This window comes from Schistocerca americana, chromosome 10 (genome assembly GCF_021461395.2).
Source record: "Schistocerca americana isolate TAMUIC-IGC-003095 chromosome 10, iqSchAmer2.1, whole genome shotgun sequence".
NCBI classification, from domain to species: Eukaryota; Metazoa; Arthropoda; class Insecta; order Orthoptera; family Acrididae; genus Schistocerca; species Schistocerca americana.
The window spans coordinates 97,774,207-97,798,904 of record NC_060128.1 but is presented as its reverse complement, the minus strand read 5'-3'; the positions used below and the strand labels follow the sequence as shown (position 1 = coordinate 97,798,904).

At 43.7% G+C, this 24,698-nt stretch overlaps 1 non-coding gene across 1 annotated transcript; it reads right to left on the bottom strand.

Moving 5' to 3' along the window:
- Positions 1–2,627: 2,627 nt before the first annotated feature.
- On the bottom strand, positions 2,628–2,702 carry Trnas-cga. Its single transcript has one exon. It is a non-coding gene; the product is annotated as a tRNA-Ser (tRNA).
- Positions 2,703–24,698: the final 21,996 nt, after the last annotated feature.

The window sequence follows — 24,698 nt, the reverse complement described above, 5'->3', positions numbered from 1 at the left end:
ATGCAGGTTTCTAATGCTTCAAATGGCTCTGAGCACTATGGGACTTAACTTCTAAGGTCATCAGTTCCCTAGAACGTAGAACTACTTAAAGCTAACTAACCTAAGGACATGACACACATCCATGTCCGAGGCAGGATTCGAACCTGCGACCATGGTGGTCGCGTGGTTCCGGGCGACATGCAGGTTCTACGGATTCATTCTCCATACCTGTACACGCCCATTCGTTCGATACAATTTGAAACGAGACTCGTCCGACCATGCTGATCAACAGATAAATGTTAGTGTTGACGATGCCAGGCGAGGTGTAAAGTTTTGTATTGTGCAGTCATCAAGGGTACACGAGTGGACCTTCGGCTCCGAAAGTCCATATCGATTATGTTTCGTTGAATGGTTCGCACGCTGACTCTTGCTGATGGCCCAACGTTGAAATCTACAGCAATTTGCAGAACGGTTGCACTTCCGTCACGCTGAACGATTCTCTTCAGTCGTCATTTGTCCCGTTCTTGCAAGATCTTTTTCCGGCCTCAGGGATGTCGGAGATTCGATATTTTACTTGATTCCTCGGTAAACTCGTGAAACGGCTGTACGGGAAAATCCCCATTTTATCGCTACCTCGAAGATACCGTGTCCCATCGCTCGTGCGCCGACTATAAAACTACGTTGAAACTCACTTAAATCTTGATAACCTGCCGTTGTAACAGCAGTAACCGATCTAACAACTGCGCCAGACACTTATTGTCTTATATAGGCGTTGCCGACCGCAGCACCGTATTCTGTCTGTTTTCATATCTTTTGTACTAATATTTTAATAGACATGCCTATATCAGTTTCTTTGGCGCTTCATTGTACAAATGTAATGCAGCGCAATAGGCACTAGTTGAAAGCAACAGTGGTCATGGAGATTGCACTGTTGTACGAGACGGTGATACGTGCTTTCTTATTTAGTGATCGTATTTGGGGAGATCACTGACAGAGAATGTAAGTATATTAGAAGTTATTCCAAAGTAAATTTGAGTTTGTGCAACTACTGTTATAAATGGTTTCAAAAGCAAACCACAGGGGCATTATGTAGTTTCGATGTAAATTTATTAAGTATTAGGCTGTATTTAATTGTTATTGAGGAATATAATTTCTTTTAAGCAATATGAGTTCATGGAAGTTATAAAATGTGGCATTGTGTCTAGGAAAAATGTGAAATTACTTTTAATTATGTCTCATGAAGCGACGGCTGGATCAAAACCTAATGTCTCAGTGATTCCAAAGTGAAACCACAACTCTGAAACAATTTATTTTATTTTTTTTCCAGTTTCGTCTTGTACTCGTTACTTACTATGACAGTAAGTATTGATTTTGTAAAAAACCCTTAAAATTATATTCCAAAGTGAAACCACCTACTCAAAATATTTCTTTGTTTACTTTTTATGAGTTATATCTTGTATTGTTTGCTAGTGTCGTGAAAAAGCAGTAAAATCAATATTTTCACGTACTGGTGGGACTCAAACTGTTAGTATAGTTCATAAACAACGTTTAATTAATTTTTATTTATTTATTTACTTAATCTGATACAGTACTGTTTTACACCATAATAACTCAAGAAATAACAATTTCAATATGACAGGTACTACTAAAATTATTTCAGTCTCTATAGCAATTTTAATGGCCAGTAGTGTAAGTGTACACAATACTTTTAATCCATGTAAGGGCTGAACAGTTTTGTACTGCAGCTACTGCTCTCCTCATAGCTCATAGTATTAGCAAAGCTTTTACATATTTATCGAAATGAACTACGTTATTTATTAACACTTTTTCATCTGAGTTTAGTCTCCGATAATGTATATTTCCGCAATAACTGTACGCTTGAGCAGACGCCAAGAATACGCATCAGTTGTAACATACTGCAGTATCAGTATGACTTGACTGTACAACGCAGAACGGCCTGGGTCATTCGGGTATTGTTTAGGATTGTCGGTCGCCCTCGGTCACGTCTGCACGTAAACGAGGTTTAGTTGCGCGTTCTGCCATCGACAATTGTAAAATAAACAGGTAATACGCAGTATGTTAATATAATGAATGTGCTCAAAGTTATAATAAAAATTACATTATAATCTTAAATTTTTAAAACTGATATGAATAAATCAGCAAAGTTTGCGTCTCGCTTTGACTGCAGAAAACTCGTTGATCATATCTTCATAGTTCAGACGGTTATCAGTTACAAGGTCGACTTCGATGTGAAGACTGGACAAGGCTTTCAGTCTCTCCTCAGACAACGCAGAACGTAGGTACGACTTCAGTCTTTTAAGAGCCGAAAACGAGCATTCTGCTGAGCAATTTGCAAGTTCCAGACATAGAAATATCCTAAGAGCATAGTCAACATTCGGAAACATGGACTGTAACCTCTCTTTTCGTAAAAATTTACTCATTTCCACTGGTAATCTCAGAAGATTTCAAAAGTTCCGCGAAATGTACACATTCACTAGGGAGGGAAGGTTCTAAATCTGTGTCATATGACGCTTGGAGTTTTGCTGCAAATTCAGCAATATCGTCAGGTGTTCTTAAGATCAGAATGAGAATTTCACAATGCAGCGGAGAGTGCGCTGATATGAAACTTCCCGGCAGATTAAAACTGTGTGCCGGACCGAGACTCGAACTCGGGACCTTTGCCTTTCGGGGGCAAGTGCTCTACCATCTGAGCTATCCAAGCACGACTCACGCCCCGTCCTCACAGCTTTACTTCTGCCCATATCTCGTCTCCTACCTTCCAAACTTTACAGAAGCTCTCCTGCGAACCTTGCAGAACTAACACTCCTGAAAGAAAGGATATTGCGGAGACATGGCTTAGCCACAGCCTCGGGGTTGTTTCCAGAATGAGATTTTCACTCTGCAGCGGAGTGTGTGCTGATATGAAACTTCCTGGCAGTGTAAAACTGTGTGCCCGACCGAGACTCGAACTCGGTACCTTTGCCTTTCGCGGGCAAGTGCTCTACCAACTGAGCTACCGAAGCACGACTCACGCCCCAGCTTTACTTCTGCCAGTACCTCGTCTCCTACCTTCCAAACTTCACAGAAGCTCTCCTAATCTCAGTTGGTAGAGCACTTGCCCACGAAAGGCAAAGTTACCGAGTTCGAGTCTCGGTCCGGCACACAGTTTTAATCTGCCAGGAAGTTTGTTCTTAAGATTACTGAAAGCTGTGAAGGAGTCCTATCGGTGTTATATAGCTTTCCTTTCTCCTCACTAAGTCGGCGTACAAGTTGTCGAGTACTGGGAGAAATTCATTGTCTGTATCAGTCACAATCTCCATGGATTTATTTTCATAATAGTCGAACACGCCACGAATTGGAACGATCACATAGATAATATTGTGGGTAGAGCAAACCAAAGACTGCGATTCATGGGCGGAACACTTAGAAGGTGCAACAGGTCTACTAAAGAGACTGCTTACACCACGCTTGTCCGCCCTACTCTGGAGTATTGCTGTGCGGTGTGGGATCCGCATCAGGTGGGACTGACGGATGACATCGAGAAAGTACAAAGAAGGGCAGCTCGTTTTGTATTATCACGAAATAGGGGAGATAGTGTCACAGACATGATACGTGAATTGGAGTGGCAATCATTAAAACGAAGGCGTTTTTCGTTGCGACGGGATCTTCTCATGAAATTTCAATCACCAGTTTTCTCCACCGATTGTGAAAACATTCTGTAGGCATTGACCTACATAGGGAGAAATGATCATCACGATAAAATAAGAGAAACCAGGGCTCGCACAGAAAACATTAAGTGCTCGTTTTTCCCGCGTGCCGTTCGAGAGTGGAACGGTAGAGAGACAGGTTCATTGAACCCTCTGCCAGGCACTTTATTGTGAATAGCAGAGTAGTCACGTAGATGTAGATGTGGATGTAGATGTAGATGTAGAATAGATGCTATAAATCCTACAAGTGATTCATATAATTCATGCACTAGTTCAGTATCAGTATTTACACTTTGCAATTTCAGATTTACACCATTAAATCTCCGGAGTACATCCTTCCAAACTGTCATGAACACTGTTTCTAGTCTGCTGAGTTGATTCAATAAAGCTGAAGCCTCATTTCGCACAAGTGGTTTTTCAAACATATTATTGGCAATATGTGTGAGGGCATTGATAATGACCTTCGAGTTTTCATATACACTTACACACGCTTCGTCACTTGCTGACTAATGTGTTTTTGATAAACTTTTTACCGTCTTGCTTCCTGGTTTCATGAAAGAAATAAGTTTACCCCAGTGCTGTGTAGAAGCAAAGAAAAAATTATAAAGGTTTTGCACTACATTGAAAAATGAACATGCTTCCCGACAACAGCCTGCAGCACTAGTACCGACTATATTCAAAGAATGTGCTGCACGAGGCACATAATGCGCTTTCGGATTTCGTTCTTTAATGCGTGCCTGCAAGTCGGTGTAGGTTCCTCACATATTGCTTCCGTTGTCATATGACTGGCCTCTGCAGTGAGTAATATCAATGGAAGTTGTAGACAGGACTTTTAGTACGGTCTCAGCTAAGTTTTCGTACTTGTGTCCAGGGTTTGGTAAAAACAGAAGGAAACGTTCAACAGGTTCACCATTCTCGTTCACATATCTTAATATGAAAGATAATTGATCAATATGTGAAAAGTGCACAGTAGAATCTACTGTTTATAGAGAAATATTAGGCCTGTTTTATTTCACTTATGATAATTCTTCTTATTCGTCCAGAAAAAAGCTCTACGATATTATAACAGATTTTTGAAGAAAGGTAACTTCTATGTCCCTGCCCTGGATTTCCATATCACTCAATGAGAGCTGAAAGAAAACGATCAAACTCGGCTATAAGTTCAACACTCATCATAAATTCAAATGGTTCAAATGGCTCTGAGCACTATGGGACTTAACATCTGAGGTCATCAGTCCCCTAGAACTTAGAACTACTTAAACCTAACTAACCTAAGGACAACACACACACCCATGCCCGAGGCAGGATTCGAACCTGCGACCGTAGCGCATCATAAATTGACCATTATATAATGAATAGAATCTTTGAACGTGTCCACGTAGGGGAAGTCCACGACTTGTTAGCTTCTTCACTGATGCAAAACACCCTTTTCAACACACTGCGCCAGTGCATTTTTTCTTGTTAAGAGTGATGACTCTGAGATAAAATATTAGAAATGTTTTTCCAATCTGCAATACCATTAGCAGCAATCGTGGCCTTACCTCAGAACAATTTAGATGGTGCGAAAAAAACAACATCGATACTACAGGAGTGTACTAGAAAATCACTCAAAGTTGATTCAACATTTAAAAGTTTACGGTAAAATACATTTTTGTTCAAATATCTTATTTTATCGCCTATTGATCTTGACTTAGAAAAATCACCGTTACAATTTTGATTAATGCCACGTTGTAAGAGAACGTCGATTGTTGATTCATTGACGCACCATTCTGCAGGATAATCACTAACGAGGTTATTTCTTTTTGTAATGTCTGACTCGACACATAGTTTTTCGCAAAACTCGAAATCAGAAACAATTTGTTTTTCTTCATTTTTAACTTTTGTTTCGTCTGTATTTACAGCTGTATTTACAGCTGCAGTGACAGAAATATCATCCGTACTACTCGAATTCGAAGTCGAAACAGCATTTTTTGCGAATAATTTATCTACTCTGCCAAGCGTTTTCAGAACACTGGCTTCTCGTTCTTGCCTTTCCTTCGATAATTTCCGAAATGCCGCCCCACTTAATTTTGTACGTTTGATTTTTTCACTGTTATTCATGTTAAGGCTCTTACAAAACTGTCAAGCAACAGTCAAAACAAAACAAAATGTAAAAGGAAAGAAAGAAGGAAAGACTGTAAGCAGTTCCAATCCTACTACACCGCACATGTGCACAAAGCTTTTTAGTTTAAGCATGGCAGACGAGCACAAAGATTTTTCCTTTGAACACGGAGCGATGAACTGACCAACTCGGATTACTCGACGTAACTGTGCTATGAAAGAACGACAATGCAGAATAATTTAATTTCATTGTCGCCTGTTACTCTGTTGTCAGTGAACAGTAGAAGCACACCTGGCTTCTGTTTCCTACGTCGCCGGAATTTTAGCTGGGACGCAAATATGATCTGAATATTCTAGACACTGTCTTTCTAATTTAAAAAGCAAATTGTTTCTGCAATTTCTTGCAGTGGATCAGCTCTTATCCCATTTATTCTTGTAACATTTTAGCGGTGTCTGTGGGCAGAGAAGACAGACTACAAAGTTTAAGTAGTCTTTTGTCAGCAGTTGATGTAGTGTGCTGTCATTTGTTTGAACAATGCTGTTTTGTCTACTCGCAAATACACCTTTTGTTCGAACATAAAATAAACATAACCTTTCCTCAAAGAAAAAAAGCTTAGTTAAGAAGTTTAATATAAAATCTGAAATGCCACATACTACTCGATTGCACATAGTGGGAACTTTGATATCATGCAGGCTGCAAGTTGGTTTCTTCTTCTTTTTTCGCCAAAAAAGTATCTAAGCAAATAAATAAATAAACTGTTGTGAATGGTATTTCACACACTATTAGATAATTCTGCTGATGTTCTTTTCGTATAAACACGTGTTTAAAAATGTAAAACATTCCCACTATCAACATGTTTTGTTCAACGGGTATAATTAAATCAAAGCTCAGATGTTGAAGACCACAGAGCTTTCACATTAATTACAGTAATAGAGGGTTGGATTGATACTTCCTCGTAATTTCTACAAGAAATTTAAGTAGAGTCAGGTTTTACATACTGAGGCCCACACATGTTACAGTATTTAAGAAACTGCTGATTAATTTATCACAGCTTTTCGGGGGTCCTGGTATTTTCACGATTTTGGGAGGGGGGGGGGGGTTGTTTGGGGAAGGAGACCAGACAGCAAGGTCATGGTGCCCTTTCAAAGGAACCATACTTGCATTTTCCTGGAGTGATTCTGGGAAATCACTGAAAACCAAAATCAGGAAGTACGGACGAGGGATTGAACTGCTGTCCTTCCGAATGCGAGTCCAGTGTACTAACCACTGCGCCACTTCGCTCGGTTATTTTCACGGGGTAAATACGGTAGGGTTAAATAGAAGCCGACGACATTCTCGGAGTAATAACGTTTCAAACATTCTATTGTTCATTGCCGTTAACCAAAAGGGTAGCCGAGGGCCCTAAGGCACTGCTTTCTGGACTTGGGTAGGCGCGCCTGTCCCGGATCGAATCCGCCCAGCGGATTAACTCTGATGGTCGGTGTGCCGGACAGCCTGGATGTGGCTTTTAGGCGGTTTTCCCCATCCCACTAGGTGAATGCCGGGCTGGTCTCCACGTTCCGCCTCAGTTACACAGCTCGCAGATACACACATTTACACTTTTCCATGGATTACACTAGTCGCAGACATTTGGGGTACACTATTCCATCCTGGGGGGGGGGGGGGGTACGGGGTGGTGGCAGGAAGGGCATTCCGCCACCCCTTAAACCTTAAACTAATTTTGCCACCTCCGTTTAACCATGGCGACCCTGCATGACATGGGAAAAGCCACAAGCGAGAGAGAGAGAGAGAGAGAGAGAAAGAGAGAGTCATCATAGATTGCCGTCCTGACAGCTTACTTCAAAATGTTTTGAACAATCACAAAGGTAATACCAGACAGAAACCCAGTGTTAAATTTTCATTCAGTCACCAAGTAACCGATGTACACTCCTGGAAATGGAAAAAAGAACACATTGACACCGGTGTGTCAGACCCACCATACTTGCTCCGGACACTGCGAGAGGGCTGTACAAGCAATGATCACACGCACGGCACAGCGGACACACCAGGAACCGCGGTGTTGGCCGTCGAATGGCGCTAGCTGCGCAGCATTTGCGCACCGCCGCCGTCAGTGTCAGCCAGTTTGCCGTGACATACGGAGCTCCATCGCAGTCTTTAACACTGGTAGCATGCCGCGACAGCGTGGACGTGAACCGTATGTGCAGTTGACGGACTTTGAGCGAGGGCGTATAGTGGGCATGCGGGAGGCCGGGTGGACGTACCGCCGAACTGCTCAACACGTGGGGCGTGAGGTCTCCACAGTACATCGATGTTGTCGCCAGTGGTCGGCGGAAGGTGCGCGTGCCCGTCGACCTGGGACCGGACCGTAGCGACGCACGGATGCACGCCAAGACCGTAGGATCCTACGCAGTGCCGTAGGGGACCGCACCGCCACTTCCCAGCAAATTAGGGACACCGTTGCTCCTGGGGTATCGGCGAGGACCATTCGCAACCGTCCCCATGAAGCTGGGCTACGGTCCCGCACACCGTTAGGCCGTCTTCCGCTCACGCCCCAACATCGTGCAGCCCGCCTCCAGTGGTGTCGCGACAGGCGTGAATGGAGGGACGAATGGAGACGTGTCGTCTTCAGCGATGAGAGTCGCTTCTGCCTTGGTGCCAATGATGGTCGTATGCGTGTTTGGCGCCGTGCAGGTGAGCGCCACAATCAGGACTGCATACGACCGAGGCACACAGGGCCAACACCCGGCATCATGGTGTGGGGAGCGATCTCCTACACTGGCCGTACACCACTGGTGATCGTCGAGGGGACACTGAATAGTGCACGGTACATCCAAACCGTCATCGAACCCATCGTTCTACCATTCCTAGACCGGCAAGGGAACTTGCTGTTCCAACAGAACAATGCACGTCCGCATGTATCCCGCGCCACCCAACGTGCTCTAGAAGGTGTAAGTCAACTACCCTGGCCAGCAAGATCTCCGGATCTGTCCCCCATTGAGCATGTTTGGGACTGGATGAAGCGTCGTCTCACGCGGTCTGCACGTCCAGCACGAACGCTGGTCCAACTGAGGCGCCAGGTGGAAATGGCATTGCAAGCCGTTCCACAGGACTGCATCCAGCATCTCTACGATCGTCTCCATGGGAGAATAGCAGCCTGCATTGCTGCGAAAGGTGGATATACACTGTACTAGTGCCGACATTGTGCATGCTCTGTTGCCTGTGTCTATGTGCCTGTGGTTCTGTCAGTGTGATCATGTGATGTATCTGACCCCAGGAATGTGTCAATAAAGTTTCCCCTTCCTGGGACAATGAATTCACGGTGTTCTTATTTCAATTTCCAGGAGTGTATATTTCCAAGCTTGTATTGTCGAATTTCGTTCTTAAGGCTTATTTAAAGTAGCAAGTTGTTTAACAGTATTAAAAGTTTTTGTCGTTTGTAAGCGCAGTTATTTTAAAACTTAAAAGGTTAAAATGAGTACAGAGCAAAAAATCCCACCACCCATAAGATGCCGCCCCTAGGCCTGTGGGCCTATGTGTAAATCCGCCACTGTGTTCTCTTAGGGACAGCTATGTTCCAACAATTACCATTCTTGTCGAGGACTGTATTTTCATCGTCGTTTTCTGAAAATTCGTCGCACGGATTTTCCGTAATTGCTGGAGGAGTATTAGGCTTAGAATCAGATTCATCGCGAAAATCACTCACTTCGCTTGCACGATTCAGTTCTTCTAACAATGCTTCCCGCGTACCATATTCCCTCAGTAAAATGTCATTCCTGCTCGCCATTTTTACGAACACGTATTTCATTCTCAGCGACAGAACTATTGTACAATGTGTACTCCAGGGTCACAGTGAACCATCAAAAAATATTTATGATAAACTAATTAAACAATAATGTCTCACAACTTTGAACGTCAGTCCCCTGCTAGGTCTCACTCAGTGCCTGACATCTGTGGCGCCGGGCTGTATATGTGCGATGGCGCATAAACGGTAACAAACAAAAAACTCCAGTGTCATAGTGACCCCCGCGACCCCTTAAGAAAATTTCTCCCGTATTTCATTGTAACATAATACTGGACTGTGACAGACTGTGTGGTTGTAAGAGGATCTAAGCATTTGAGAAATTGTATTACAGATGAATACTGAAAATTAGATGGACTGATAACGTAAGGAATGGCTGACATCGAACTAAGTGTCCAAGGGATAGAAAAGCAACTGAAATCACTCAACAAAGGAAAGTCCACTGGACCTGACGGGATACCAGTTCAATTCTACACAGAGTACGCGAAAGAACTTGCCCGCATTATAACAGCACGTCTCTAGAGGAACGGAAGGTTCCAAATGATTGGAAAAGAGCACAGGTAGTTCCAGTTTTCAAGAATGGTCGTCGAGCAGATGCGCAAAACTGTAGGCCTATATCTCTGACATCGATCTGTTGTAGAATTTTAGAACATGTTTTTTGCTCGCGTATCATGTCATTTCTGGAAACCCAGAATCGACATGGATTCCGGAAACAGCGATCGTGTGAGACCCAACTCGCTTTATTTGTTCATGAGATACAGAAAATATTAGATACCGGCTCCCAGGTAGATGCCATTTTCCTTGACTTCCGGAAGGCGTTCGATACAGTTCCGCACTGTCGCCTCATAAACAAAGTAAGAGCCTACGGAATATCAGACCAGCTGTGTGGCTGGATTGAAGAGTTTTTAGCAAACAGAACACAGCATGTTGTTCTCAATGGAGAGAAATCTACAGACGTTAAACCTCTGGCGTGCCACAGGGGAGTGTTATGGGACCATAGCTTTTCACAATATATATTAATGACCTAGTAGGTAGTGCGGCTTTTCGCGGATGATGCTGTAGTATACAGAGAAGTTGCAGCATTAGAAAATTGCAGCGAAATGCAGGAAGAGCTGCAGCGGATAGGTACTTAGTGCAGGGAGTGGCAACTGACCCTTAACATAGACAAATGTAATGTATTTCGAATACATAGAAACAAGGATCCTTTATTGTATGATTTACTTCTGTAAAATATCTGGAAGTATGCGTACGGAACGATTTGAAGTGGAATGATCATATAAAATTAGTTGTTGGTAAGGCGGGTGCCAGGTTGAGATTCATTGGCAGAGTCCTTAGAAAATGTAGTCCAGCAACAAGGGAGGTGGCTTACAAAACACTCGTTCGACCTATACTTGAGTATTGCTCATCAGTGTGGGATCCGTACCAGATCGGGTTGACGGAGGAGATAGAGAAGATCCAAATAAGAGCGGCGCGTTTCGTCACAGGGTTATTTGGTAAGCGTGATAGCGTTACGGAGATGTTTAGCAAACTCAGGTGGCAGACTCAGCAAGAGAGGCGCTCTGCATCGTGGTGTAGCTTGCTGTCCAGGTTTCGAGAGGGTGCGTTTCTGGATGAGGTATCGAATATATTGCTTCCCCCTACTTATACCTCCAGAGGAGATCACAAATGTAAAATTAGAGAGATCAGAGCGCGCACGGAGGCTTTCCGGCAGTCATTCTTCCCGCGAACCATACGCGACTGGAACAGGAAAGGGAGGTAATGACAGTGGCACGTAAAGTGCCCTCCGCCACACACCGTTGGGTGGCTTGCGGAATATAAATATAGATGTAGATGTAGGTTCTGCGCAGAATCGCACAGGAGTACTTAGAAAACGCTGGAAAGGAGAAGGGACAGGCTGGTAGAAGACCTGTTAAGACACTAAGGAATGTCCTCTTTAGTACGAGACGGGCTGCAGAGGGCAAAAACTGTAGAGAGATTGTCTGCCAAGTAAGTGAGGACACATGTTGCAAGTGCTACTCTGAGATGAAGAGGTTAGCACAGGAGAGGAATCCGTGACGGGCCGCATCAAACCAGTCAGAAGACTGATGACTCAAAGAAATAAATTACTGTGTGGTCGAAGTGCAATATTGTTTCGGGTTTCAACGATTCAGCTTCGATTATCGAAATAGTCTGAGCGATAGATCCAACCATACATTGGCATCACAGCTTTATTCCGAAGCCGTTATTAACCTATTATGCTGTGCTTTAGCATCACTGCCAACAATAAATTATTTTTACAAGCATTATACGAGGTGCATTCAAGTTCTAAGGCCTCCGATTTTTTTACTCCGGACTGGAAAGAGAGAGAAACATGCGCATTGTTTTAAAATGAGGCCGCATTCATTGTCAATATGTCCCAGAGATGGCAGCACCGTATGGCAGATGGAATTTTACCGCCAGTGGCGAGAATGAGAACTGTTTAAATACTTAAAATGGCGACGTTTTCCTTATTGAACAGCATGCAATCATTCGTTTTCTGAATTTGCGTGGTGTGAAACTAATTGAAATTCATCGACAGTTGAAGGAGACATGTGGTGATGGAGTTATGGATGTGTCGAAAGTGCGTTCGTGGGTGCGACAGTTTAATGAAGGCAGAACATCGTGTGACAACAATCCGAAACAACCTCGGGCTCGCACAAGCCGGTCTGACGGCATGATCGAGAAAGTAGAGAGAATTGTTTTGGGGGATCGCCAAATGACTGTTGAACAGATCGCCTCCAGAGTTAGCATTTCTGTGGGTTCTGTCAACACAATCCTGCATGACGACCTGAAAATGCGAGAAGTGTCATCCAGGTGGGTGCCACGAATGCTGACGGACGACCACACGGCTGCCCGTGTGGCATGTTGCCAAGCAATGTTGATGCGCAACGACAGCATGAATGGGACTTTCTTTTCGTCGGTTGTGACAATGGATGAGACGTGGATGCCAGAAACAAAGCACCAGTCAGCTCAATGGAAGCACACAGATTCACCGCCACCAAAAAAATTTCGGGTAACCGCCAGTGCTGAAAAAATGATGGTGTCCATGTTCTGGGACAGCGAGGGCGTAATCCTTACCCATTGCGTTCCAAAGGACGCTACGGTAACAGGTGCATCCTACGAAAATGTTTTGAAGAACGAATTCCTTCCTGCACTGCAACAAAAACGTCTGGGAAGGGCTGCGTGTGTGCTGTTGCACCGAGACAATGCACCCGCACATCGAGCTAACGTTACGCAACAGATTCTTCGTGATAACAACTTTGAAGTGATTCCTCATGCTCCCTTCTCACCTGACCTGGCTCCTAGCGACTTTTGGCTTTTTCCAACAATGAAAGACACTCTTCGTGGCCGCACATTCACCAGCCGTGCTGCTATTGCCTCAGCGATTTTCCAGTGGTCAAAACATACTCCTAAAGAAGCCTTCGCCGCTGCTATGGAATCATGGCGTCAGCGTTGTGAAAAATGTGTACGTCTGCAGGGCGATTACGTCGAGAAGTAACGCCAGTTTCATCGATTTCGAGTGAGTATTTAATTAGAAAAAAAATCGGAGGCCTTAGAACTTGAATGCACCTCGTAATCAGGTGTGTGTGTAAGTAACTTTATCACGGTATAAGGATCTAGAACCGTCACATGGAACAATCTTGTAAATTTGTGGTAAGATCTTATGCGACCAAACTGCTTAGGTCGTCGGTCCCTAAGCTTACACACTATTTAATCCAACTCAAACTAACTTACACTCTGGACAACACAAACACCCGTGCCCGAGGGAGGACTCGAACCTCGTACGTGGTTGGGGGCGGGGGGGTGCAGGGGGGGGGGGGAGCCGCGAGGACCGTGAGAAGACACCTGAGACCGCGCGGCTACCCCCACGCAGCGAACAACATTGTTAAGTTGGTTAAGTTAGATGACGAAAGTTGAAGATATGGTAGTGGTAATGTTTCTCGAACTTGTGTCGAATTTTAGGGTTCTAAATGCAGAGGAAGAAGTGTACAGACTTTCAAAAAATCCTTTGTTCTGTTATGAGTGTCCCAGGCGCTAGTGCTCACACAGAAACCGTGTTTTCAGGCACGAGTAATCAGTGGAGTGATGTGAGGAGCTGAAGATCTGTGGAACTCATTAAAGCTGAAGTGCAGATTGTAACAAATTGCAATGTAACGTGTGAAGAATTTTTCAAGTATGTGGAAGATGATGTTAAGTATCTTTCTGAATACAAATCAGATTGTAAATATTTGTAACGATGTTTCTGCATTCAAGTGCTTTATGTATATTAAGGCAACTGGGGCGTGAGTACAAGGGGAAAATCTTGAAAAATTTGTCAGTTTTCTGAATAGTGTAGCTCAAAAAACAAGAGTTGAAAGTCCACGTAATGTTACTATCTGTTAAATGATCTTTTGGGAACATTTTGACGTATGAACCAAAGCTTTCTGTCGCATAACTTTTTTGTCGATTCTTGTGCTGCAAATCAAATTAAACATGTTAATTATTTATTTACAGCACAGGTACACATGTCGAAAGAAAAACAAAATAGACGCTTGATTTTGTTCTGGAAGTATAATCTTTAAAGCAGACTTTTAAAAAGATGTTGGTGTCATAAATTGTAGTTCAAAAACTTTTTTAATAATGACTATAAAATATTTCAGTAAGTAGCTCATAGTTTTTCTTTAAAAAGTCTTTAATTTTCAGACTTAAGAGATAAGAATAGACCACTTTTTAGTTACGTGTGTTTTAAGGCAGAAATCAATTTTTCTGCTTTCTGTCTTTAATTAGTTTTAACCAGCGTGCATCAGAATATAAAAAGGTGAACTTATGGGAAATTCAAGTTGAAGTCATTGCCTGTTTCTCTCTCTATCCTCCGTAACACTAATTCATTCCAGACCCAAATCCATTTTGTTTCTGGTGTTATTCTTCCTCGCTTTTCCACACTTCTTCCTCTTGCTTCTTTGGCTGCTTCCAACACTGATCTTTCTGTTTTAGAGAGTCTCTTGCTGTGAATGCCACTTACACCTCTTTGTATACTTATTCCACCAGGCACTCCTAACAATTCCATGACCTTCAACCCCTACACTGCACCATCCCTGAAACACAGCAGAGCGTCCAGCACACCAGTTTTCAAAGTATTTAGTCCTACCAGAACGGTTTCTGGTCTCCGTTCCCACCAACAATTGTTAAAACTTTCGATTGAGTTTTGAATCCTACCATGTACTTCTCTAATAATCTTCTGTCACTGAGAGGTTATTCCATTGCAGTAGATGGTAAAGAATGCTTATGGATGGGCTTGTTGTCATGCGTGTAGCCACTTTTAAATTCCTCTAATTTTGGGGCTTTCTTCGATACAATTTACTCGAAGTAAACTTTTCTTGTTAAGAAAACTGCACAGAACTTTTTAAGAAATAAAATTAGAAACTCGATTGTTTGACACTTGTACACCTCCCCTTGAATGTGTGAGAATAAAAAATCTATTGGACTTTGTCTGACTAAACTTCACACACACACACACACACACACACACACACACTGGTCATACCGGACTCGAGAGTCCATTACCGCAGCAACGTATTTTCGCCACCTGTCCCTGTCTTGGGCTATTTCCTTCCATTCGCCTTCAATACCTAGTCTCCTCAAATCAGCCTTCACATTGTCCTTCCCTCTACGCCTCGGTCTCCCCACAGGACGTTTTCCTTCTAGGTGTCCTACCAGTATTCTGCGCGATGCCCTGCCCTCATCCATTCGAGCTACGTGACCCGCCCATCGCAGCCGACGTGATTTAATAATACTGATTATGTCAGGGCTGGAATAGAGTTCGTAAACCTCTTCGTTATGCAGTTTTCACCACTCTCCGCTAAAGTCATCCCTTTTTGCTCCGAAAATTTTCCTCAAAATTCTGTTTTCAAATAGTCGAAACGGCTTTTCATTTTGCACAGTGAGAGACCAAGTCTCACACCCATACAGCATAACTGGTAGAATAATAGTTTTGTGTATTCTAATCATTAAATTCCTAGACAATATCCGTGATGAAAGTAATCTATTCAGTGAGAAGTAGCACGCATTCCCACCCGTAATCTCTTCTTCAGTTGGGATTCAATCTCATTTCTCGAAGTGATGTCCACGCCTAGATACTTAAATGTGTTTACTTTTTCAAACTGCATGTCTCCAGCTCTTAACATTTCCTGATCTACTGCTGTTGGCATTCTAGTAGTATCCATGTGTTTAGTTTAGTCTTCACTTATCCTTAGACCTACATCTTCACTAGCCCTGATTAACGCATTCGCATTTGATGTTACAGATTCTTTCCTATCGCTGATGATGTTTAGATCATCTGCATACCCTAATACCTTAACATTTCCATTTAACTCCACATCCTCTGAATTATCTGCTGCCATTCGTACAACATATTCTAGGACTAACTTAAAAAGTAGCGGAGACAGGGCATCCCCCTGCATAAGTCCGTTCTTTATTACAAATTCTTCTGACTCCAATTTCCCCATGCGTACTCTGCCTTTTGTGTTTTTCAAACTCGCTTCTATAAGTCTAACATACTTCTTTGGTATTCCAAGTTCCAAAAGAATTCTGTACAATTTTGATTGCAATACTGAATCATATGCTTTTGTAAAATCTATGAAAAGATTATGAACTGGTTTATTGTATTTTCATTTCTTTTCCAAAATTTGACGCAGGGTGAATATTTGGTCTACATCTACATCTACATACATACTCCGCAATTCACCATACGGTGCGTGGCGGAGGGTACCTCGTACCACAACTAGCATCTTCTCTCCCTGTTCCACTCCCAAACAGAACGAGGGAAAAATGACTGCCTATATGCCTCTGTACGAGCCCTAATCTCTCTTATCTTATCTTTGTTGTCTTTCCGCGAAATGTAAGTTGGCGGCAGTAAAATTGTACTGCAGCCAGCCTCAAATGCTGGTTCTCTAAATTTACTCAGTAGCGATTCACGAAAAGAACGCCTCCTTTCCTCTAGAGACTCCCACCCGAGTTCCTGAAGCATTTCCGTAACACTCGCGTGGTGATCAAACCTACCAGTAACAAATCTAGCAGCCCGCCTCTGAATTGCTTCTATGTCCTCCCTCAATCCGACCTGATAGGGATCCAAAACGCTCGAGCAGTACTCAAGAATAGGTCGCATTAGTGTTTTATAAGCGGTCTCCTTTACAGATGAACCACATCTTCCCAAAAATTCTACCAACGAACCGAAGACGACTATCCGCCTTCCCCACAATTACCATTACATGCTTGTCCCACTTAATATCGCTCTGCAAAGTTACGCCCAAATATTTAATCGAAGTGACTGTGTCAAGCGCTACACTAATAATGGAGTATTCAAACATTACACAATTCTATTTCCTGTTCATCCGCATTAATTTACATTTATCTATATTTAGAGTTAGCTGTCATTCTTTACAACCAATCACAAATCGTGTCCAAGTCATCTTGTATCCTCCTACAGTCACTCAACGACGACACCTTCCCGTACACCACAGCATCATCAGAAAACAGCCGCACATTGCTATCCACCCTATCCACAATATCATTTATGTAGATAGAAAACAACAGCGGACCTACCACACTTCCCTGGGCCACTCCAGATGATACCCTCACCTCCGATGAACACTCACCATCGAGGACAACATACTGGGTTCTATTACTTAAGAAGTCTTCGAGCCATTCACACATTTGGGAACCAATCCCATATGCTCGTACCTTAGTTAGGAGTCTGTAATGGGACACCGAGTCAAACGCTTTGCGGAAGTCAAGGAATATGGCATCCGTCTGATACCCTTCATCCATGGTTCGCAAGATATCATGTGAAAAATGGGCGAGTTGCGTTTCGCAGGAGCGGTGCTTTCTAAAGCCGTGCTGATGCATGGACAGCAACTTCTCTGTCTCAAGGAAATTCATAATATTCGAACTGAGAATATGTTCGAGAATCCTGCAACAAACCGATGTTAAGGATATTGGTCTGTAATTTTGAGGATCCGTCCTTCTACCCTTCTTATATACAGGCGTCACCTGCGCTTTTTTCCAGTCGCTCGGGACTTTACGTTGGGCAAGAGATTCGCGATAAATGCAAGCTAAGTAAGGAGCCAACGCAGTAGAGTACTCTCTGTAAATTCGAATTTGAATCCCATCAGGACCTGGCGATTTATTTATTTTCAACTCATTCAGCTGCTTCACAACCCCAGGAATGTCTATCACTATGTCCTCCATACGGGAATCTGTACGAGACTCAAACGGCGGTATGTTTGTACGATCCTCCTGCGTGAAAGATTTCTCAAATGCTAAATTTAAAATTTCAGCTTTAGTTTTGCTGTCTTCCGTTGCCAGGCCAGACTGATCAGTGAGTGACTGGATGGAAGCCTTCGACCCGCTTACCGATTTTACGTAGGATTAGAATTTCCTTGGGTTTTCAGCAAGATATTTTGCTAAAGTATGACGGTGGTAGTGGTTGAATGCTTCGCGCATCGCTCATTTTACAGCAGCACGAGTCTATAGTTGATCTGCTCCTCCGAAAGCCAGCTTGGTAATCCCCCTCAATTTCATCTGCATATGGTGTAAGCTTGCTTAGCAGAATATTCGAGAAAATTTTGGAACATACTGGTAATAGCGATATCCCTCTATAATAACTACAACAGGACCAAAACAAAATAAATAAGTGGCTCATAGCCCTGTACTGTGATTTGTTTTATGCCAGAGAGAGGTTTACCAAAGAAACAAACGATTGGAGAACCTCGTCATGACTGTACGGGGAAGTAATATGTACCGCTCTGATTTCGTGAATAAGAACGTCATGCAGAGATCCTGTTAGCTAACTGTTGAAGCCACCTTCTTTGTATGCTGAAGTATAGGACGAGTATCGGAAGTAAGTCTCCATGTTGAAAAACAGCTCTCGTTTCAGCCTTTGCCGTGAGAAGTATTGGTCCCCATTGGTCCGTAACGCCGCTCCAACTTTCTGAATTGGTTGCTAGGCGAATTTCCTCACCGGCTGTGAGAAGGCACGCGTAGCGAGCAAGTGGCTCTTCTTGGGGAAAGGGGGTGGCGGTAGAGGGGTAATGAGAAGATGAGAAGAGACATCAGGGACTGTCGGGGGGGGGGGGAGGGGGGGGGGTAAAGATACGGAAACAATCTCAGTGACGCTTCCACGCCAGGCAGCTGTTTACACACCTTTCTCCCTCCATCCTTCACTTCCCCCCCATCCGCCTCCCCTGCCCCCTAAAAGTACTCCCCAGTCTTACTTTGGCAGAATGCTAATTAAAGTCGGGATTCGTCGTTTTCTATTAGCTGCTGGCACTTGCAGCCTCATGCACAGCTAACCCCCATCCCTACACCCTGCTCTCTCTCTTTACTCTTTCCTACTCTCTCTATCACTTCACCTTCGCCTCCCCATCTCTTTGGCGTACCACTTACTCCCGCCACCGCCCTCATAACTCTGTATGCAATCGAGTCTCTCGCTATGGCATATCGCTTAATTAATTCTCATCTCCATTTACAGTAGCGTGGCAGCTGCGAGATGTCTGCCATCTGTGTGAAACTAATTCATTTCTATCCATACCTAGAAGTAGCTACATTAATCATCATACATAAGAAACAAAATTATTAATTGGTGTAAAGTGTGAATTAGGTCGTAAGCTGGTCTCCATAGACACTGACAAACCTATTGACTCACTTTCAACAAAATCTTTATTAACAGAAATTCAAAGAGCAGATTCAGTTACTGCAGTACTAAAATGACGATATACGCTGAACAGCTACAGATACTGGTACACACGCGTAATATCGTGTAGGGCCCAGAAGTGCCACAACATGACGTGCCATGGACTCGACTAATGTCTGAAGTAGTGCTGGAATGATATGAGTTCTACAGGGTTGTCTATAAATCTGTAAGAGTACGAGGGGGTGGAGATCTCTTCTGAGCAGCAAGGTGCAAGGCATCCCAGATATGCTCAATAATGTTCACGTCTGGGGAGGTTGGTGGCTAGTGGAAGTGTTGAAACTCAGAAGAGTGTTCCTGGAGCCACTCTGCAGCAATTCTGGACGTGTGGGATGGCGCATAGTCCTGCTGAAATTGTCCATTGTCCGACGGAATGCACAATGGACATGAAAGGATGCAGGTGATCAGACAGGAAGCTTACGTACATGGACTGATGACCTCAGAAGTTAAGTCCCATAGTGCTCAGAGTCATTTTTTTTTTGTTACCAACTGTTCGTCTAAGATTCTGAACCATACGTTTGTGACTATTACAGCGCCATCTATCGCAAATCGAACAAAGTTGTCCAAGTAAAACACTCATATTTCTTTACGTACTACACGAATATGTAATAAAAATGGGAGTTCCTATTTTAAAAAAAAACGCATTTGATATCCGTTTGACCTATGGCAGCGCCATCTAGCGGGCCAACCATAGCGCCATCTAGTTTCCCCCTTCAAGCTAGACAAGTTTCGTTCCTTGTAGGTTTTTTGTTTGACGCTTATTTCGTGAGATATCAATGGACCACCCTGTATAGGCGTTGCCGACGGCAGCGCCGTATTCTGCCTGTTTACATATGTCTGTATTTGAATGCGCATTGCTATACCAGTTTCTCTGGCGCTTCAGTGCATGTAGTCCATTCGCATTGTTAGTTACTGCGTATCTCTAAACACACAACACGTAAATTTGGGACCTATTGGTTACCGTTTTAATTTTTAGTAAACGTTTGCCATTTGCACAGCCACAATGCCGTAAGGTGCCGTCCTCTTGCACCTCGTGGCTTACCTAGTAAGTGCGGGCGCACTGAAGTAACAGCTTTTAGTAGCCCTTCTCACGACCAACATTCCCATTTTCCAAGTTAATATTGTATGTCACACTTTTATGGTTCGTGAATGTACGAGTAAGGAACTAGCTGTCAAAGTTATTTTTGGTGTGAAATGTTATGTATTCGATCTGACATTTTGCTCTTTCTTGTTAACACTTGGCCGACCGCGGTGGTCGAGCGCTTCTAGGCCCCTCAGTCCGGGACCACGCGGATGCTACGGTCGCAGGTTCGAATCCTGCCTCGGGCATGGATGTGTGTGAGGTGCTTAGGTTAGTTAGGTTTAAGTAGTTCTAAGTCTAAGGGACTGATGTCCATTGAAACATTTTTGTTAATACCTGGAGTTTAAAAAAATATATAACTATTTTTTTTTGGGATTGTTTATACCTGGAAACCTTATGATGGGCAGAGCCTGAAACAAGTCATTTGCAATAAATGCACAAAAAAAACCAACTAGCACTTGTTTGTTTACGACTACTCGGCATTTCTAAAATGCAGTCAGGTATATTAATAATAATGGTCTCATACCTCCGCCGACAGTTTCAGGTGGGTGTATGTAAAATTCCTATTATGTATATACACAGTATATATAACATGTTAGTGTTATAGGTACAGCTATTGGATCATTCGTACCTTAATGTGTACTCATTTCTCTGTGTTAGCTTTTGTTTCTCTGCATCTAACAGTCTTTCTGCAAACACATCACACAGTTGAAACCTCCTGGCAGATTAAAACTGTGTGCCGTCACGAGAGTCGAACTCGGGACCTTCTTCCAGGAGTGCTACTTCTGCGAAGTTCGCAGGAGAGCTTTTGTAAAGTTTGGAAGGTAGGAGACTAGGTACTGGCAGAAGTAAAGCTGTGAGGACGGGGCGTGAGTCGTGCTTGGGTAGCTCAGATGGTAAGGCACATGCCTGCGAAAGGCTAAGGTCTCGAGAACGATTATCGGTCCGGCACACCATTTTACTGTACCAAGGAAGTTTAATGTCAGTACACACTCTGGTGCAGAGTGAAAATTTCATTTCATCTCATAATTTGTTACCTGATGTTTCCTGCACGGTCGTAGCTGTGCCGTAAAGTGCGATGCCGCGAATTGGACTAAACCTGTCAGTAGACACTCCCCATTTCGCATCCACAGGTCCACACTTCAGTTCCTGACGTGCTGCCCAGGGGAAAATAAATATTAATGGCTTGTTTGTGCCATGTGTACTTGGAGATAGAGGCCAACCTGGAAACACTCACACTAACTAAAATTATTAGTCTGCAAATGAAGTAAATACTGATTTGTTCAAATGTTCAAATGTGTGTGACATCTTATGGAAATTAACTGCTAAGGTCATCAGCCCCTAAGGTTACACACTACTTAACCTAAATTATCCTAAGGACAAACACACACACCCATGCCCGAGGGAGGACTCGAACCTCCGCCGGGACCAGCCGCACAGTGCATGACTGCAGCGCCATAGACCTCTCGGCTAATTCCGCGCGGCAAATACTGATTTAATGTTGTTTACCACACTGTCCCCGGTCATCAATAGAAATATCCTCACTTATACTCCTGACACCCTATATATAATATGTCCCTCCTAAGAGCTGTCAAGAGTATTTTAACTAGTGTTTTTGCAGATATTGGCAATTTAGTTTTTGCGTTATGTAGCTGAGTTCAGCCCGGACGATTACTGCTCCTCACATCTTTAAGGTGACACACTATGTCATCAGAAAGCGCACGTTTGATCCCTCTACAACAAAAATAATTTTTAAACTGATATTTCACGTGCCGCCGGCCGGAGTGGCCGAGCGGTTCTAGGAGCTACAATCTGGAACCGCGCGACCGCTACGGTCGCAGGTTAGAATCCTGCCTCGGGCATGGATGTGTGTGATGTTCTTAGGTTAGTTATGCTTAAGTAGTTCTAAGTTCTAGGGGACTGATGGCCTTAGAAGTTAAATCCGATAGTGCTCAGAGCCATTTTTCCGTGCCCATTTGATAAAGTGGTCCCAAAATATTCTATAGTAATATTCAGTTTATCGATTTGTGTCTACAGGGACAACAAAATAAAACTAAAAACTCCGTCCGAACAGGCCATGAAGGCCCAACGGCACCGACCGGCCACCGTGTCATCCTAAGCCCACAGGCGTCACGAGATGCAGATATGGAGGGGCATGTGGTCCGCACACCGCTCTCCTAACCGTACGTCAGTTTACAAGACCGGAGCCTCTACTTCTTAATGAAGTAACTCCTCAGTTTGCCTCACTTGGGCTGAGTTCACCCCGCTAGCCAACAGCGCTCGGCAGTGTGGATGGTCCCCCATCCAAGTGCTAGCCCAGCCTGACAGTGCTTAACTATGGTGATCTGACAGGAACCGGTGTTACCACTGCGGCAAGACCGTTGGCTCGCAGGGCCAATAAAGCAGTCAGATTAACCAGTACTCTAGCAACGACAACACCACTCTCGCCCATATGGGCTGCAACCACAATGCAGCAGCGCTTCTCAGTCGCCGGTGGAGTACTGGCTATTCTGTCTGCTTTACGGTCGCCGTTACCACATATCGATAAAACCAATATCGCACTACACTAATTTGGGACCGCCCTTACTGAAAGGGCATGTAGAATTGCGCACTAAAAATTATTTTGTTTGTAATGGGAAATAAACTAAAGCTTTCCATTGAGAATGTGTGTCACATGAAAGGCTTGATGAGCAGCATTTGCTTGGACAAATTCTAATTACAGACTAAATGATATTGCAAATATCTGCAGAAACACCGGTGAAAACGCTTTTCACGACCCTTACGATGGAACTCCATTATACAGTGTGGTCCACTGATCGTGACCGGGCCAAATACCTCACGAAATAAGCGTCAAACGAAAAAACTACAAAGAAGGAAACTTGTCTAGCTTGAAGGGGGAAACCAGATGGCGCTATAGTTGGCCCGATAGATGGCGCTGCCATTGCTATGGCTCTGAGCACTATGGGACTTAACATCTGTGGTCATCAGTCCCCTAGAACTTAGAACTACTTAAACCTAACTAACCTAACGACATCACACACATCAATGCCCGAGGCAGGATTCGAACCTGCGACCGTAGCGGTCCCGCGGTTCCAGACTGAAGCGCCTAGAACCGCACGGCCACAGCGGCCGGCGCGCTGTCATTGGTCAAACGGATATCAACTGCGTTTTCTTAAATAGAACCACCCATTTTTGTTACATATTCGTGTAGTACGTAAAGAAATATGAATATTTTAGTTGGACCACTTTTTTCGCTTTGTGACACATCACGCTGTAGTAGTCACAAACATATGGCTCACAATTTTAGACGAACAGTTGGTAGCAGGTAGGTTTTTTAAATTAAAATACAGAACGTAGGTTCGTTTGAACGTTTTATTTCTGTTGTTCCGATGTCATACATGAACGTTTGTGTCCTTATCATATCTGAGAACGCATGCTGTTACAGCGTTATTACCTGTAAATACCAAATTAATGCAATAAATGCTCAAAATGATGTCCGTCAACATCAGTGCATTTGGCAATACGTGTAACGACATTCCTCTCAACAGCGAGTAGTTCACCTTCCGTAACGTTCGCACATGCATTGACAATGCGCTGACGCACGTTGTCAGGCGTTGTCGGTGGATCACGATAGCAAATATCCTTCAACTTTCCCCACAGAAAGAAATCCGGGGACGTCAGATCCGGTGAACGTGCAGGCCATGGTATGGTGCTTCGACGACCAATCCACCTGTCATGAAATATGCTATTCAATACGGCTTCGACCGCACGCGTGCTATGTGCAGGACATCCATCATGTTGGAAGTACATCGCCATTCTGTCATGCAGTGAAACATCTTGTAGTAACATCGGTATAACATTACGTAGGAAATCAGCATACACTGCACCATTTAGATTGCCATCGATGAAATGGGGGCCAATTATCCTTCCTCCCATAATGCGGCACCATACATTAACCCGCCAAGGTTGCTGATGTTCCACTTGTCGCAGCCATCGTGGATTTTCCGTTGCCCAATAGTGCATATTATGCCGGTTTACCTTACCACTGTTGGTGAATGACGCTTCGTCGCTAAATAGAACGCGTGAAAAAAATCTGTCACCGTCCCGTAATTTCTGTTGTGCCCAGTGGCAGAACTGTACATGACGTTCAAAGTCATCGCCATGCAATTCCTGGCGCATAGGAATATGGTACGGGTGCAATCGATGTTGATGTAGCATTCTCAACACCGACGTTTTTGAGATTCCCGATTCTCGCGCAATTTGTCTGCTACTGATGTGCGGATTAT